A 10,905-nucleotide genomic window follows, 5' to 3' on the forward strand; every position below is an offset into this window, starting at 1 on the left:
GGAATGACTGCCAGTTATCTTAAGAATGATAACGGCTGTATTTATGTAGGAGAATGCTCTTAGGAGATGAGTGCTGAAGTCTTTCTGTGAAGTGTTACGATGTTTGTAACTTTTTGAGACGGAGTATCATTCTGTCGTCCAGGCTGGAGTGCAGTGGCATGATCTCAGCTCACTGCAACCTCCGCCTCCCAGGTTCAAGTAATTCTCATGCCTCAGCCTCCTGGGAAGCTGGGATTACAGGCGCGCACCACAATGCTCGGCTAATTTTTTGTATTTTTAGTAGAGACAGGTTTTCACCATGTTGGCCAGGCTGGTCTCGAATTCCTGACCTCAAACAATCTGCGCACCTCGGCCTCCCAAAGTGCTGGGATTACAGGCATGAGCCACTGCGCCCAGCCATGTTTGTATCTTGCTTTCAAATGGGTTCAGTTACACACACACACACACACACACACACACACAAATTGTGATACAAAGACAAGCAAATGTGGCAAATGTTAGCAGCTGGTGAATTCAGGTGAAAGACACATAGGATTCATTGTGCCATTCCTTCAACTTTTCTGTAGATTTGAACAGTTCATTTTCAAAATACAAAGTTGGGAAGAAAAGATACGATAATCATATTGCCAATCATCGGTTATTCCTAAGCCCCAATACAACCATTCTTCCAACTCATTCTGCTCAGTATGTAAACACAGGCAGGCCAGAGGCTTAACACTTTGATGACTAACAGTTTTGAATGCCTATTATTACAATCGTTGAGATTTTTGATAAATTCTTCATATAAATAATTTCACTTGGGTTTTTTAACACCCATCTTGCATACGAGAAAACTGAAGCTTAAGGAGATTAAGTAACTTACACAAAAGCACAAGGCTAGAAATGACAGAGCTGCAGATATTTACTTAAAAATATGTCAACACCAAATATTTGTCAACACCAAACGATCAAGCTCAAATGTTTAAACAAACTTATGTAAGCATACAGAAAGTATGAATACAAATTCTCAGAACTATTAACATTATAGTTGACAATATTCTGCCTTGAACAAGCGGAATTAACTGAAATATCCTCAATGGCTGACCTGACACAGCAAACAGGCAAAAGTTCTGATATCCTAATTCCCAGAGACCCCAAGGGAAAACCTCTTCAATCCCACAGGACTAAGACTATTTAGGAAGGAATGGCTACATAGTTATCTCCAGCATGATGCATCCCAACAGAATCAGCCATGAAGAAGCTGGGCTAAGGACCAGAAAGGCTCCCACCACAGCACTGCAGTAGCCCTGGGGGTCCAGCACCTAATCAGGACGGGGAGGGAGGGATATGTTAGGGACATCAGGAGAAAACAGCTTCAAGTCTCATGAAATTAAGGACTTACAGACTCCCCTCTCCAGAATGTGGGGGAGACGCTCATGTCTGTGTGACTATCCAAGCTTGACCTTTAATCTTTTTTTTTTTTTTTGAGACAGAGTCTCACTCTGTTGCCCAGGCTGGAGTACAGTGGCATGATCTCAGCTCACTACAAGCTCCGCCTCCCAGGTTAAAGGGATTCTCCTGCCTCAGCCTCCCGAGTAGCCAGGACTACAGGCACCCGCCACCACACCCAGCTGATTTTTTGTATTTTTAGTAGAGACGGGGTTTCACTGTGTTAGCCGGGATGGTCTCGATCTCCAGACCTCGTGATCCGCCCGCCTCAGCCTCTCAAAGTGCTGGAATTACAGGCGTGAGCCACTGCCCCGGCCAACCTTTAATCTCTTTAACCAAAGTTGAAATGGCCCTGTCAATAACTTTACAACTCTAAGGAAACGGCACTCCTGTAAAATCTGTTCCTGAAATTCCCAGTCACTGATCCAATCAACTACATTTCTTGATGGCTGAAACCAAGATAAAACCGCCTACACCAAGTCCTGACACTCGAGAACTTCCGCTGGGATATTCTCTCCGTTCAGGCAGGGGGCCCTAGAGCACACTCCCACTTGTGGAACTCTTAGGCAGGCCACACCAAACCCCAAGGTGGCTGGAAGGACTAGGATAGTGGACTTCTCTCTGAAGACACAAACTCTTTGCTACTCTTTACAGGTAAAACGGAAATGGGAGATAAAAGTTTTAGTGCAGAACTTAACAAAAGACTTCTGAAATAGATGGTCTTCATTACCTGTAGATGCAAGACAGTCAGGTCTTACCAGGATAATAGGTAATACTTGACAGGAAGACATGCAAAGAGAGAAGCCCCCAGACTCTTCTACTGAGAAGGGAAAAGTGGGGAGGGGTGGAAGCAGTGGGAAGGTAATAGAGACTTAAATCCTAAAACAAATGTCCAAGTACTAATAGCAGCAGAATCTAGGGGAAATAGCTTATGTTCTTTCCAGATTAAAAAAATTAAAGTCATGTTCTGCTGTCCAGCCAAATTACTGGGCACCTGTGAGGCAGAGCAACTAATAGGGGAGCCAAGGGAGGGCAGGACACAGTGCATCCATTTGGACTCTGCTCCCTCCGTGAGCTGTCATCAAGAGTGAGTGCCAGCGGGACAATGTGTGGGGAGTAACAGCTAGCAGACTTCAAGACCAGTCTGACCACAAAAAGGAAGGAAAGAAGGCATCTGACTTTCTTTTGTGAAAACTGGAACATCGTAGTAACCATCTGACTAGTATACAGCTTAACCACTACTTCAAACTAAATTTCAGGAACACAGTCCGTAACAGACACCCTGTGATTCCCGAGAAAATGCAACACTTTAGAAGAAGACTTATCCAACGTGAAGATTCTTTTTACATAAGGCAATGAAAGGCATCACTTATTCTCGAAATGTGTCATGCTCTCAGAAGGGTGGTCATATACTGAATCAAAGTCTACAATCGCTCATCCTCCCACGCCTGGGAAATACAGCCTCATCATGTGAACAGGCCAAACATTCAAAAGACACTAAAATTCTTCAATTTTCCCATACTCTAACACAAACAAAACTGAATTCATTTGTCTGATCCTTTCTCAACTCAAAAAAATTTTAATCTAATTACTGAAACTTGGAAAGGGCATTCTTATTTCCTCTCTGTGAAGAACTAAAAGGAAGTCCTGTCTTCTAACAGAATATTAAATTGCCAATATATGCCACCTTTGATTACTGCATTTTTCTAAATGGACATGTTAAAATAAAGATTTGCCAAATGAAATTATTAAAGTATTTCTAAGAATATGAAAATATATTTTGTTTTATTAAAAGGGGAGAAACTGTTAATCTCAAAAATAAAATATAACCTAGCTAAGTTCTTAAAGTAATATTTATATGCTTAATGAATATTTATGGAAGAGAAAAGGTGTTTTTCTCTTTGCACTCTATGGCGAGGAGATCCTTACTGAATGAATGAGAGAACAGCCGGTATCACGCCAGATGCCTTGAGCTCCAAGTTACAGTACACTGCTGCTCAATCATTTAAACAAGAGGGGTATTTACTGCCCCACATGACGGGAAATGTGGAGGCAGGGAGGTTCCTGGGTGGGTGAAATTCAGCAACAGCACCATCTAGAATTCCGCTGGTCATCCTCAGGGTATGGGCTTGGAAATGGACAGGCTTAATTAAGAGCCATTGTGAATGCAAGCTGGCTACTCATCCAGGCCCAATGAAGTCTAGCATAAGAAATGCAACGGGGCTGGGCACAGCTGCTCACTCCTGGATGGATCACTTAAGGCCAGGAGTTTAGGACCAGCCTGGGCAACGTAGCAAGATCTTGTCTCTACAAAAAATATTTCTTTTTCAAAAAATATTTTTAAATTAGCTGAGCGTGGTGGTGAGGGCCTAGCTAGTTGAGAAGCTGAGGTGGAGGGATCACTTGAGCCAAGGAGGTTGAGGCTGCAAAGAGCCATGATCATGCCACTGCACTCTGGCATAGGAGACAGAGCAAGATCCAGTCTCAAAAAAAAAAAAAAGAAAAGAAAAGAAACGCAACTCCTCATATATTTATTGTGAAGGAAGAAACTTCTTGGAGAAATCTCCCTGCAAACTGCCCTGCACGTTGGCCAGACTTGGATGACACTTCCACCTCTCCTCCACTCACGGATAAAGAAAGAGGGATTATCCCAGCTGCTTAGACCATTTAAGATAGAGCTCTTTGTGGTGATAAAGTCCTCTTCCCTGATGGGTAAATATCTAAACAATTCATGGTTCTGTGGGCAAGGAAGCAAAGAAGAGTGGATTTGCAATAGGGCATCAACAATGTCTTCTACACAGAGTTAAATATGGCTATAACAATGACCACAAGATACCCAGCAACGGGCAACAGAGAAATAAACTGGTTGATCAATGCTTCTTCTGCCCTGCAAAATATCTACGTCCCATTTTATGGTTTCAAATCAAGAGTTGTTATTTAACTTACATTTTACAGAAAGAAAAAAAATATTGTTTAAAGTCTATCAGCCACCCTAATTCTTGAATCAACTATAAAAATAGCTCAGTAATTACTGTTTTAATGAACCCTCATATTATCAAATTGTGGTTTTACAGAACCTCCAGAATGTGAAATAAATGCAACCCAGATGTTCACTAAAAAATGAAAACAAGATTGTTTTTACTTCATAGCAACCGAATAGGTCAACCCATTTCCTCCTTCAGAGAATTCTCAGAGGGCCACAAACTCCACTCAAAGAGCATGTGTTTCATATGTATCTGTCCAGAGAAAAAGGAAACTCTGCTGTCCAAAATAAACGGAGAATATTATATGTTCCCATGAAAGTGAATTAGAAAGTTGCAGTAAGGCTGTGTCTACACATTGCCAAACATCTGGATGAAAACTTGGGGACAAAAAAATCACGAATTACCTAGATATTGGGAAATACTTTCTGATCATCATCCAAATGTTTTGTTTTATAGCAGATTGCTGATTTTATTAATTACAGACATAAGTTTTTCAAAAGAAGACTACAGTAATTAACAATAGCCCTGTTGAGAGTTTAAAGCAGGAACTTTTATTCTCTCCTATTTGAACAGTGTTCCTGGTGACTTACTAAAAACCAAGTCAGCTAAAAGAGTAAATTTGCTCTAGGAAAGTAAATCAAAAAATCTTCTTGGCCAACTGAAATTGACTTAGGTGACTCTCTTCTAATATTTACATAATACTGAAAAGATATTTATCTGAAATAAATGCTGTTTTGGCTCCAGCCAAATTATAAAGCACTACAGAATCTTGTATCTATTCTACGTTAACTGGGTACTTGACATTAACTATAAAAAGTTTGCTTGGTTAACTTCAAAAATCAGGATTGAGAGTCATGTATTTTCTACTCTCATTTAAATGATTTACTATTTTCCTCACAAACTCAAAATATTTTACATATATATATATAAATTTTTTTTTTTTTTTTTTGAGACAGATTTTCACTCTTGTTGCCCAGGCTGGAGTGCAATGGCGTGTTCTCGGCTCACCAGAACCTCTGCCTCCCAGGTTCAAGCGATTCTCCTGCCTCAGCCTCCTGAGTAGCTAGGATTACAGGCATGCACCACCACACCTGGCTCATTTTGTATTTTTAGTAGAGACAGAGTTTCTCCATGTGGTCAGGCTGGTGTCGAACTCCCAATCTCAGGTGATCCACCCTCCTCGGCCTCCCAAAGTGCTGGGATTACAAGCGTGAGCCACCGTGCCCAGCCAATATTTAACATATCTTAAGTAGCTTTTAGGATACTTTGACAAAACCTATTTTTTTAATTTCATTTCATTTCAAAAGTTGCAATAGTCCTACATTACAGGCTGACAAACCCGCTTTCTAAAGGATCTGCCAATAATTTCTTAAAACTGATCTACCTCTCCCAAAGTTACTTATATTAAGAGTGTGAGAATGCAAACAGCATTATTATTCTAACCTGCCTGATATAAATTATTACTGGTCTCCTGTGAAAACTTCCTGAGAAATATTTCACTGCAAAACAGACATACCCTTCCCTCACTTAGCTCCAGCCATGCGGGCTTCCCCTCTATTCTCATAACATGCCACATTTCCAATTAAGGCCCATGGCACGTGCCTTTCCTTCAGCAAACACACCTTCCCCCACTAGCTCCTTAGCCCATTCCAGTCTAGCTAGCTCCCTGCCTCTCCCCAAACTGTTTTTCTTTAACATCACCAAGTCCAGTAGACATGTCTCCATCCCATTTTAGGCCGTCTCTAAGTGCATTCAACACAGCTGATCACTCCTTCTCTCTTCTGCAATGCCATACAATCTTCAAGGCTTCCTGGGCCTCACTGGTTACCCTGCCAGTCAGCTTTGCTGCATTGTCCTCAGTCCTAGGATTTTTCTCCTCTCTCAACTCTCTTCCCATGTGAGCTCATCCACTCACATGAATTAAAATCTCCCCAATGTTTATCTCCTACCCAAATTAGTCTTCTGAGCAGCAGACTGACACAGTCAACTGCCTACCTACCATCTCCACTAGGATATCTCACTGACAAGTCCATTTTAAATAGCAAAATTGAATTCCTGAGAGTCTGCTTCCAGTAAAAAGCTGACTAGCTCATTGTAGACCAATCTTTCTGCCAAGAACAACTTAAAAAGCTGAACAAATTATTAGAAACAACTGTTTGAAGGCATCAGAGAGCTACCCATGCAGTGAGGACTCTGGAGGCCAGGATTCCAGAGAGAAAAGGGGAGTGCAGAGAAGTGAGTCCAATCACCGGGGCCACTTTTCTCCTTGAGGGATTTGCCAATTCACAGCAGAAGCTGGGAAGCCAAAATACCAAACAGAATCAAGTGACTGAGAATCCAAGAAGGTCAGCAGAATAGCCACCAGTCTTAGGGGACTGAGGGGACAAAAATTAGAGTTCAGGGGCTTGCCAAGTAGAAGAGGCCCTGGGAAGCATCCCAAGCTTTCAGTGGGAACCACTGAAGGCTATAACCTAGGAGAAGGGTAAACCAGAATAGACCAAGCCTCATAATTTTAAAGTGATGTTCCGGCCAGGTGAGGTGGCTCAGGCCTGTAATCCCAGCACCTTTGGAGGCTGAGGCAGGCAGATCATTTGAGGCAGGAGTTCAAGACCAGTCTGGGAAACATATTGAGACGCTTGCTCTACAAAAATAAAAGCGAAAACAGACAACAGAACACGCTCACTCACAAGGCATCCAAATATCGGAGTTATCAGACACAGACTTTAACTGTGATTTGTTTAATAAAGCAGTTGACAAGATAAAAAATGCCAGCAGAAAATTGGAATCTTAAAAAAAAAAAAATCAAGAAAACTGGAAAAGACAATAATGGAAATTAAGAACTCAATAAATGAGTTTAACAGCAATTACAGTTGAAGAAAGGATTAGTACAATGGAATATAAGTCAGAAGAAGATATAGAATGAACCACAGAGAGGCAAAGGCATAAAGAATACAGAAAAGAATCTAAGACATGGCCGGGCGCGGTGGCTCAAGCCTGTAATCCCAGCACTTTGGGAGGCTGAGACGGCCGGATCACGAGGTCAGGAGATATCCTGGCTAACATGGTGAAACCCCGTCTCTACTAAAAATACAAAAAACTAGCCGGGCGAGGTGGCAGGCGCCTGTAGTCCCAGCTACTCGGGAGGCTGAGGCAGGAGAATGGCGTAAACCCGGGAGGCGGAGCTTGCAGTGAGCTGAGATCCGGCCACTGCACTCCAGCCTGGGCGACAGAGTGAGACTCTGTCTCAAAAAAAAAAAAAAAAAAAGAATCTAAGACATACAGGACACAACACAGAGGACACATTTAATGTACAGGTAATTAGTCCTGGAAGGAGATGAGATAGGAAATGCAGCAGAAGCAATCAATGAAGAGATAATGAACAAGAATTCTGTAAATCTAATTTAAGATCAAGCTTTGTCACAGCACTGCCAAAAAGAAAAAGAACAACTAATCCCAAGCAGGATACATTTGAGGAAAACCACATCTGGACACACCACATAACAGCTGAAAACCAAACCCAAAGAGAACATCTTAAAAGCAGCCTAAAGGGAAGAAAAAACACTAACTGGAAAAGAGTGACAGTAAGACTGATGCAGCTCACTTCTCCACAGAATCAATGGAAGCCAGAAGTCAATCAAATTACCCCTTCGAAATGCTGCAGGAAGGCCAGGCTCAGTGGCTGATGCCTGTAATCCCAACACTGTGGATCACTTGAGGCCAGTAGTTCAACACCAGCTTGAGCAACACAGTGAGACCTCCCATCTTTACCAAAAAATTAAAAATTGCAAGAAATTAACTTGAAAGCCTACAACTATAATCCTGATGAAACTATCCTTCAAAAACAGAGGCAAGCTTAGCACAGTGGTACATGCCTGTAGTCCCAGCTACTCGGGAGGCTGAGGCAAGAGGACTGCTTGAGCCCAGGAGTTCAAGGCTACAGTAAGCTATGATGGCAGCACTGCTCTCCAGCCTGGGCAACAGAGTGAGACTCTGTAATAAAAAAATTTTAAGTGGAGGCAAAGTAAAGATATTTTTGACCCAAAAAACAAAGAAATGAACCCTCAAAATAGTTCTTTCCCATTCATTAAGCAACACCACTACCAAGCCAGAAACCTAGTCATATTTGATTCCTGCAGTTCCTGTACCTCTAAACCTACACCAAGCTGACAGTATGTCCATCTGATTCTCCAAAATACATTCTATCCCGTAACAAGAGCTCACTTACAACAAACCTTCACATGTACCCCTGAACCTAAAATAAAAGTTTTAAAAAATATATTTCATCACTATAAAGCAACACAAATTAAAACAATACATCATTTCTTACTCATGAGATAGGCAAACATTTAAAAGTAAGGCAAACACTGTGTGCTCATTACAATGCTGGGAAATCACACTATTCACAAGCCCCTAATGAGAAAGCAATCTGTTATCTATTAAAACTGAAGCATGCCTATAACTCACAACTGTAATTCCAGAAATATACTCTAGATAAACTGTGAGGGGAGAGAAGACTAAGGAGCTCACCTCAGTGCCGTTTGTACCACCACCAGTGTAACACTGACATTAACAAGTTCAACACAGGGCTAAACCTGGTGGCTCACACCTGTAATCCCAGCACTTTGGGAGGCCAAGGCAGGCGGATCACTTGAGGTCAGGAGTTCGAGATCAGCCTGGCCAACATAGCAAAAACCTGTCTCTATTAAAAATGCAAAAAATTTAGTAGGGCATGGTGTTGCAAGCCTGTAATCCTAGCTACTCAAGTGGCTAAGGCAGAAGAACGGCTTGAACCCGGGAGGTGGAGGTTGCAGTGAGCCAAGATCGCACCACTGTGCTCCAGCCTGGGCAACACAGTGAGGACACTGTCTTCAAAAAAAAAAAAAAAAAAAAAGTTCAACACAAGACAATATAGACAAAACGTGATCACAATTAAAATAAACAAGGTCTATATATAATCACAAAGATAATCTCTAATGCAAGCTGCAGAAGATTACATACTGTGTGATCTTGGCTTTATAAACTTTTTAAAACAAATTAGGGCCGAGTACGGTTGCTCACACCTGTAATCCCAGCACTTTGGAAGGCCGAGGTGGGCGGATCATCTGAGGTCAGAGTTCAAGACCAGCCTGGCCAACATGGTGAAACCCCATCTTTACTAAAAATGCAAAAAATTAGCTGGGCATGGTGGCGGGCACCTGTAATCCCAGCTACTTGGGAGGCTGAGGCAGGAGAATCGCTTGAATCAGGGAGGCGGAGGTTGCAGTGAACCAAGATCGCACCATTGCACTCCAGCCTGGGCAACAAGAGCGAAACTCCGTATCAAAAGAGAGGGAAAAAAAAGACCTGTACATTGCTTATGGAGGCACATGCACATCTGTTAAAGTATGAAACATATACCAGGCCAGGCACGGTGGCTCATGCCTGTAATCCAAGCACTTTGGGAGGCCAAAGCGAGTGGATCATCTGTGGTCAGGAGTTCGAGACCAGCCTGGCCAACATGGTGAGATACTGAGATACTGTCTCTACTAAAAATACAAAAATTAGCTGGGTGTAGTAGCACCCACCTGTAATCCCAGCTACTTGGGAGGCTGAGGCAGAAGAATCGCTTGAACCTAGCAGATGGAGGTTGCAGTGAGCTAAGATCACACCACTGCACTCCAGCCTGGGTGACAGAGTGAGACTCCATCTCAAAAAACAAACAAAAGCACCATACACCAGAGAGCCCCATATCAAATTCATAATGGTGCCTCTAGGAAACATGAAAGCAAAAAGCAAAAGGACCAAGGATTGCTAGACAAAAGTGACTTCAACTTTATTCAATATTTATTAACAAATATTTACTGAAAGGCTACCATGTCCCAAGCACTGTCCTAAATCTTGGAGATACAACTGTGGATAAAAGCAGAAAATACTCTTACTTTCATAGAACTCATATTCTAAGAGAAAAGAAACACATAGATAATAGGTAAGGGGTGACACATGCTAAGGAAGAAAAATAAAGCTGGGAGTAACAATGAATGTGATTTTAGACAGGTGGTCAAGGAAGACTTCTGTGATAAGGAAACATTTGAGCAGAAATTTGAAAGAGGCAAGAATACACCACATGCAGGTATCTGAGAGGAAACCACTACAGGGGAAGCAAGTGCAAAGGCACTGAGGCAGGAGTGTGCTCGGCAAGGAGACCAATGAGACAGACCAGAGTTAGGGAGGAAACAGGAGAGGAGTGACGGGAAATGTCAGAGATAGCAGGGGACTAGAGTAGTGGTCAAGGGCAGTCCCCAAGGTCAGAATGTTTTTTTACATATTGAAAAGGTTATGGAAAAAAAAAAAAAAGACTTGTGACAGAGACCGTATGTGACCCACAAAGCCTACAAGGTTTACTATCTGGCCCTTTTATTTAAAAAAGCTTGGCCGGGCATAGTGGCTCACGCCTGTATTCCCAGCACTTTGGGAGGCCGAGGCGGGCAGATCACGAGGTCAGGAGTTCGAGATC

The sequence above is a fragment of the Mandrillus leucophaeus genome, unplaced genomic scaffold (genome assembly GCF_000951045.1).
Source record: "Mandrillus leucophaeus isolate KB7577 unplaced genomic scaffold, Mleu.le_1.0 Scaffold521, whole genome shotgun sequence".
Classification (NCBI taxonomy): domain Eukaryota; kingdom Metazoa; phylum Chordata; class Mammalia; order Primates; family Cercopithecidae; genus Mandrillus; species Mandrillus leucophaeus.